The following is a 6012-nucleotide window of genomic DNA, read 5'->3' on the forward strand; positions in this document are numbered from 1 at the left end:
ACCATACAATGATATTGGTCTCCTCACCCTCCAATCCACATTCCTTCCGAAGAAGGTATTATGTTTTTCTAGAGTCCTGTTTTAGGCATGGATCCCTACCCACAAGATCAGAGTGAGCTTAGTGAAGTCCAGTTTCTCTGTTTTAGGATACAGAGTTCATTTTGCTGATACTATGACGGGCTCCCTTTGAGGATAGGGAGTTCCCTCTCACTGGAGAGTTTCTGAGGGAAGACCATTTCTCTGGGTTGTTCTCGGAAGGAAAGGGGCCAAGTAGAGATAGGATTCTGCATTTTCTCTCAATTTGGAAATTCCTCGATTCTAAGAGATTTTTATTCAACTTTGAAACTTATTGTTCAGTTATTAAATATTCTATAAGTATAAGCACAGTGACCCCCTTGCCCCTACAAAACAACACTCCAAATGTCCCATGATTTTGAAGTCACTGCTTGAGTATCTACCAAGGGTTACCTCTCTTTAGGGTTTTTGAATTTTTTTTAGGTTTTTTTTTGCAAGGTAAATGGGGTTAAGTGGCTTGCCCCAAGGCCACACAGCTAGGTAATTATTAAATGTCTGAGGCCGGATTTGAACTCAGGTACTCCTGACTCCAGGGCTGGTGCTCTATTCACTGTGCCAATTAGCCGCCCCTGGGGTTTTTGAAATTTAGTGGTAGATCAATATCATGACATAAATGAATAAAATTTTATCTGGGGAATTTGGGGTATTAGTTCTTAAGTGGGAGAGCCATTACATCTAGAATCCCACTGTCTCCCTAGCTTAGGAACTGGGTGAATTGAATAATTCAGCTTATAAAATATATGCTCCTTGAGGGCAGGATTGGTTTTGTTTTTGTCTTTGTATTCCCAGGATTTAGTATAGTCTATATTGGCATTAGTAGAGACTTAACGAATGTTGACCAAATGGAATTTAATTGTCTCATCATATTTTTCAACATCGAAGTTTAAAAAGAGAGAATTAGGAACTTTTTGTCCCCTACTTCAAGGAGGGTGTATGACTAATCCCCTCAATTCACCTTCATGGCAGACGTAGTATCATATTTCTCCTGGGTTCTCCATGGGATTTGTGTACTGGGATTTATACTAAATTGGGCATTTAAGAGATCAAGTGAGATGATATGGACTCAAGACTAAGAACCCTAAGGCACCACAGAAAGCAAACTATAATAATTCCAAAGATATAAATTAGTGTGTAAGAGATTAACTTGAATAGCAGATATGGAAAAATATGGGAGAAAGAGCCAGAAAAAGTTCAGAGGACACATGACTCTAATGATTGACCATTTGAGCTTCAGGATGGAACCTAACAAAGGATTACCACGGAGCCCAATCTTTCCACTTTGGAGGTTGAACACTGTAATGACTATAAATCCCTTGGATCAGCCAGGCTCCAGGATGCCAATAATAATGATACTTGATGATAATAATGGAAGAAAGATGGTATTAGTCAGGACATCCAGGTCCTTAATGAAACTGTGGGGAAACCAGAAAGAAAAACAAAAAAGTGAAGAAAGGAAAGTGCTCTTACTGGAAAGCAAAGGCCATATCCGGTCACTGGAAACCAACATTCCTTATGCTCATCTGAGGGTTTTTTTCCCATGGAAGGTTTCTTTGAATGAGCCATAGAGGTGGAGTGTTTAGAGGCCTTGGTTTCTCTCCATTTTCTTTCTCCCTTCACATCATTAGCCCAAAGCCTATGACCCTTGGGATGAAATTTGGGGATGTTTTGACCCTTTGAGACATGCATGAAAGAGTAAAATGGGTCTAAAGAACGTATTCCAATAGTGATCTTTTGTGGGGCTTAGTTTAGGGTTAGAATTAGGCCTTCACATTTGGTTAGGAGCACTGGGGCTAGAAACAGGAAAAGCAAAAATATATGCTTTCCACCTCATGGACCAAAAGTCAATGATTGAGAGATATTTCACTCAAATATCCCATCTCTGTATTTTTAGTATTGTCTAGTCCTTGTGTCTGAACTTCCAAGTCTCATGGCTGCTAATGTAATTTCCTGACTAGTATATTTAGAATCAACAAATTTTAGAGTTAGAAGAGCCAACAGTGGCAACCTCATATAATCTCGATCTGAATCAATCTATTAAGTGCTCTGTATTTGGTAGGCTCTGGGGATGCAAGCATCAAGAAAGGAAGAAGAAATCTAAGTGAGAAACTGGTGCAAAATATACCTGATCAGCATCCAGACTTTTCCTGAAGACATCCTAACACTGAGAGCTTGCTACTTCCTAAGACAGCCCATTTCACTTTGGAATAGCTCTCATCATTAGGAAACTCTTTCTGGAGTCAGTGCCTCTCCTTTCCCAGTCTATCAATTTCTGCTCTTGGGAGCTAAGCAGAGCTAATTTGACCTCTCTTCATGAACCTACTAAGTTTTCTCTTCTCCAAACTAAATGCACCTTCAAAAATGTTTATATGGAAGGAACACCAGACTTCTTTTTTTTTTTTTTTTAAGGTTTTTGCAAGGCAAACGGGGTTCATTGGCTTGCCCAAGGCCACACGGCTAGGTAATTATTAAGTGTCTGAGACCTGATTTGAACCCAGGTACTCCTGACTCCAAGGCCGGTGCTTTATCCACTGCGCCACCTAGCCGCCCCGAACACCAGACTTCAACATCTCGCTGTCCTCCAGAAATTCTCGAGCTTATCAGAGAACAAACACATATTGTCTACTTTGTACCAGTCAGTATCTTTCCTGTAATCAGGTTTGATAATTTGAATACAATACCCCAGATGTTTTTTGCCCAGTGCAGAGGCTAGGGATATGTCAGTGGTACACTGGAGAAAACCTACAATCAGGAAGATTCATCTTTCTAAGTTCAAATCTGCCTTCAGCTACTTCCTAGATGAGTGACCCAGTCAAGTCTCTTAACCCGGTTTGTCTCATTTTCCTCATCTGTAAAATAAGCTGGAGAAGGAAGTGGCAAACCACTCCAGCACCCAAGAAAACCCCAAATGGGGTCATGAAGAGTTGGACACAATTGAAAAATGACTGAACAGCAACAATAAAAAACCAAACATGAGTCTCTTAAAGTGTAAGATTTTATTAGCTTTCATGCAACCACACTGTATTGTTTACCCCTGTTTATCTTTCAGTATACTAAGGTTTCCATATCTTTTTCAGATAAACTGCTCTAACTCTCCACATCCTGTTCTTGGGACTTTTTAAATGGTTTTTTAATCTAAGGGTAAAACTCTATATTAAATTTCATCCGATTAAATCCATCCCATGATTCCAGTCTGTCTAGGTACTTTTGAATCCCAACTATATAATTCAGTGTGTCAGCTATTCCTCCCTGCTTTGGGTCATCTTTGAGTTATGGGATAAGCATCCTGCTGATGCTTTTATCTATTTTGATGATAGAAATGATAACTCACATAGGAACAAACTACAATTGTGCTGCACTCTATGGGAAACCTTCCAATCTGACATCCCACCTTTGGGTCTGCCCTTCAACTAGCTCCAAAGGTCCCCAGTTGTGCAATTATCTGTTCTTTTCAAATTTTACTCAAGTCTTGTTGAAGATCAAAGCTAATACCCTTAGCTGTCTGATTCCAACATTCTTTTATTGTCTTCAGGAGAAGACTCAGTTCAACTTCTGTGGATACATTTTTTTTTCGCTAAACTGTACAATTCAAAACTTTTTCATACTCTCTGAGGAAATAAAATCAAATAAAGACATTGCAAAGAGAACAGAATATGGTAAGTTGGAAGGGTATTGGAATCACACAAAATATGTAAGATAAATAAACATATTAAAAAATAGAATCAGATAGCACCAGTGCTCCATCAGGGGCAGGAGGACTATCTAAGGATAGTAGATTCTTGGTCAGAGATAGAGGACATTTAAGAAAGAATGGGGAAAATGTATTTTCTAGATGTCTTACAGATCCATCCATAAAGACTCTGCACTGGGCAATACTGAAGAGGTAAGGGGAAGGAAAAGACTGCCTATGTATACTTCCCAAAAGAAATGTCATGGAGAGGAGTATGAAGGACAAAGGTAGCAGTTCAGACACCTGAAAGTTTGCAGAAGAAAAAAATCTAAGGAAAGAATCAATAATAAAACTCATGCTGTTAAATGTCTGTACACAAATAGCAAATGTTTAGGCAACAAATGAGAAGTTCTAACATAGACAAATCTTACCTCCTAGATATCATGGGGATTTGGTGGGATGAAACCTTTGACTAGGACCATATTCTGCATGGGTCTATCTTATTCAAAATAAACAGGACTGGTGGGGCAGCTAGGTGGCACAGTGGATAGAGCACTGGCTCTGGTGTCAGGAGTACCTGAGTTCAAATTTGACCTTAGACACTTAATAATTACCTAACTGTGTAATCTTGGACAAATCACTTAACTCCATTGCCTTGCAAAAACTTAAAAAAAAACCCAACTGGATGGGGATGAAGTAGAATTATATATGAAGAAGAAAGACATATTTGAAAATATCCACGTATCACAATAAAGAAGCAGACTTCATCATGAAGTCCAATGGAATGATAAATGGATGTATTTGAGTATAAAACAGACCACTTGGAAAGAAAAAGGTGACAGGTAATGAATTTGGAAAGCAAATCACAAGACTGGCACATAATAGTAAAGGGATCCTGAAAGTATCCAGCTATCTCTATCAAAAGCTCAGAAGCTACTCAAAACTGAATTTTCCTTAGTGACAATTTCATCTTTCTAAAGATGAAAGAACCTGGGGGAACATTCTTTTTCTGGTTCTGATTTTCACTGGCAGCTTCAGGTTTTCTCTTCTATAAAATAAGAGTAAAATATATTATTATATTTGTTATTATTACAGTAATAACTAGCATTTATAAAATGTCCATTAGTGAAAAGCTGATCTAAAGTGCCTTTGTGGGTGGGGGAATGACTATTCCAATTCAATTCAATAAATATTTACTAAGCACCTATTTATATGCTGTTCTCCCTATTCTCAGGGAGCTTACAACCTAATGGGGGGAGACAAGACACAAAAGGAGGCAAGAAAGTAGGAGAAAGTGTGGGGGCTTGGGGGAAAGATGGAGGAGAGGGGGGTATTTTGTTTCATGGGGTTAAAAATAAAAAGTAGAAAAAGAGTGGATCGAGCTGAGGAAGTCCAGCTTCTGTTCTCCATAAAGGAAGGCATTGGGAGGAGTTTGGCATGCCAGTCTCCAGCCCTCCTATCAGAGGGGAGAGGAGGATGGCGGAAGGAGTGTCATTCAAGGTTTGAATTAGCTGCATAGTGATGAGATTAGAGATGATGAGTTTCACCTAGAATGGTAGAGAGAAAAATGAAAAACAGTTTGATATGTGCCCTAGATTCCAGAGAAAAGATAGATGGAACTCTGTGATTAAAAATGCTCTAGAGGAAGCAAGGTCAGGAGATATGAGAGATGTAAAGGGGAAAAATTTCAATGAGGAGTAAAGTTTGAATTTTTTTCCACTGTTGAATGGTATTTTGTTTTATTTTTCCCCAATTACATGCAAAGATGGTTTGCAGCAATCATCTTTTTGTAAGCTTTTGAGTTCCACATTTTTCTACCTCCCTCCCTTCTTTTCCCTCCCCCCAAGATGAGGAATCTGATATAGGTTATACATGTATAATCAAGTTTAACCTATTTCCATATTTGTCATGTTGGGAAAGAATCAGTACTAAAGGGAAAAAAAACATGAGAAAAAGGAAAAAACTCACATAAAACAAGTTTTTTTTTTAAAAAAAGTGAAAATAGTATATTTTGATCTATACTCAGACTCCATGGTTTTTTCTCTGAATATGGATAGCATTTTCCATTAACAGTCTTCTAGAATTGTCCTCCATCACTGAACTGCTAAGAGAAGCTGCATTTATCATAGCTGATCATCACACAATGTTGCTATTAATGTGTATAACGTTCTCCTGGTTCCGCTCACTTTACTTAGCATCAGTTCATGCAGGTTTTTCCAGGCTTTTCTGAAGTACATCTCTTCATAATTTCTTATAGAACAATAGTACTT

This window comes from Macrotis lagotis, chromosome 8, assembly GCF_037893015.1.
Source record: "Macrotis lagotis isolate mMagLag1 chromosome 8, bilby.v1.9.chrom.fasta, whole genome shotgun sequence".
Classification (NCBI taxonomy): Eukaryota; Metazoa; Chordata; class Mammalia; order Peramelemorphia; family Peramelidae; genus Macrotis; species Macrotis lagotis.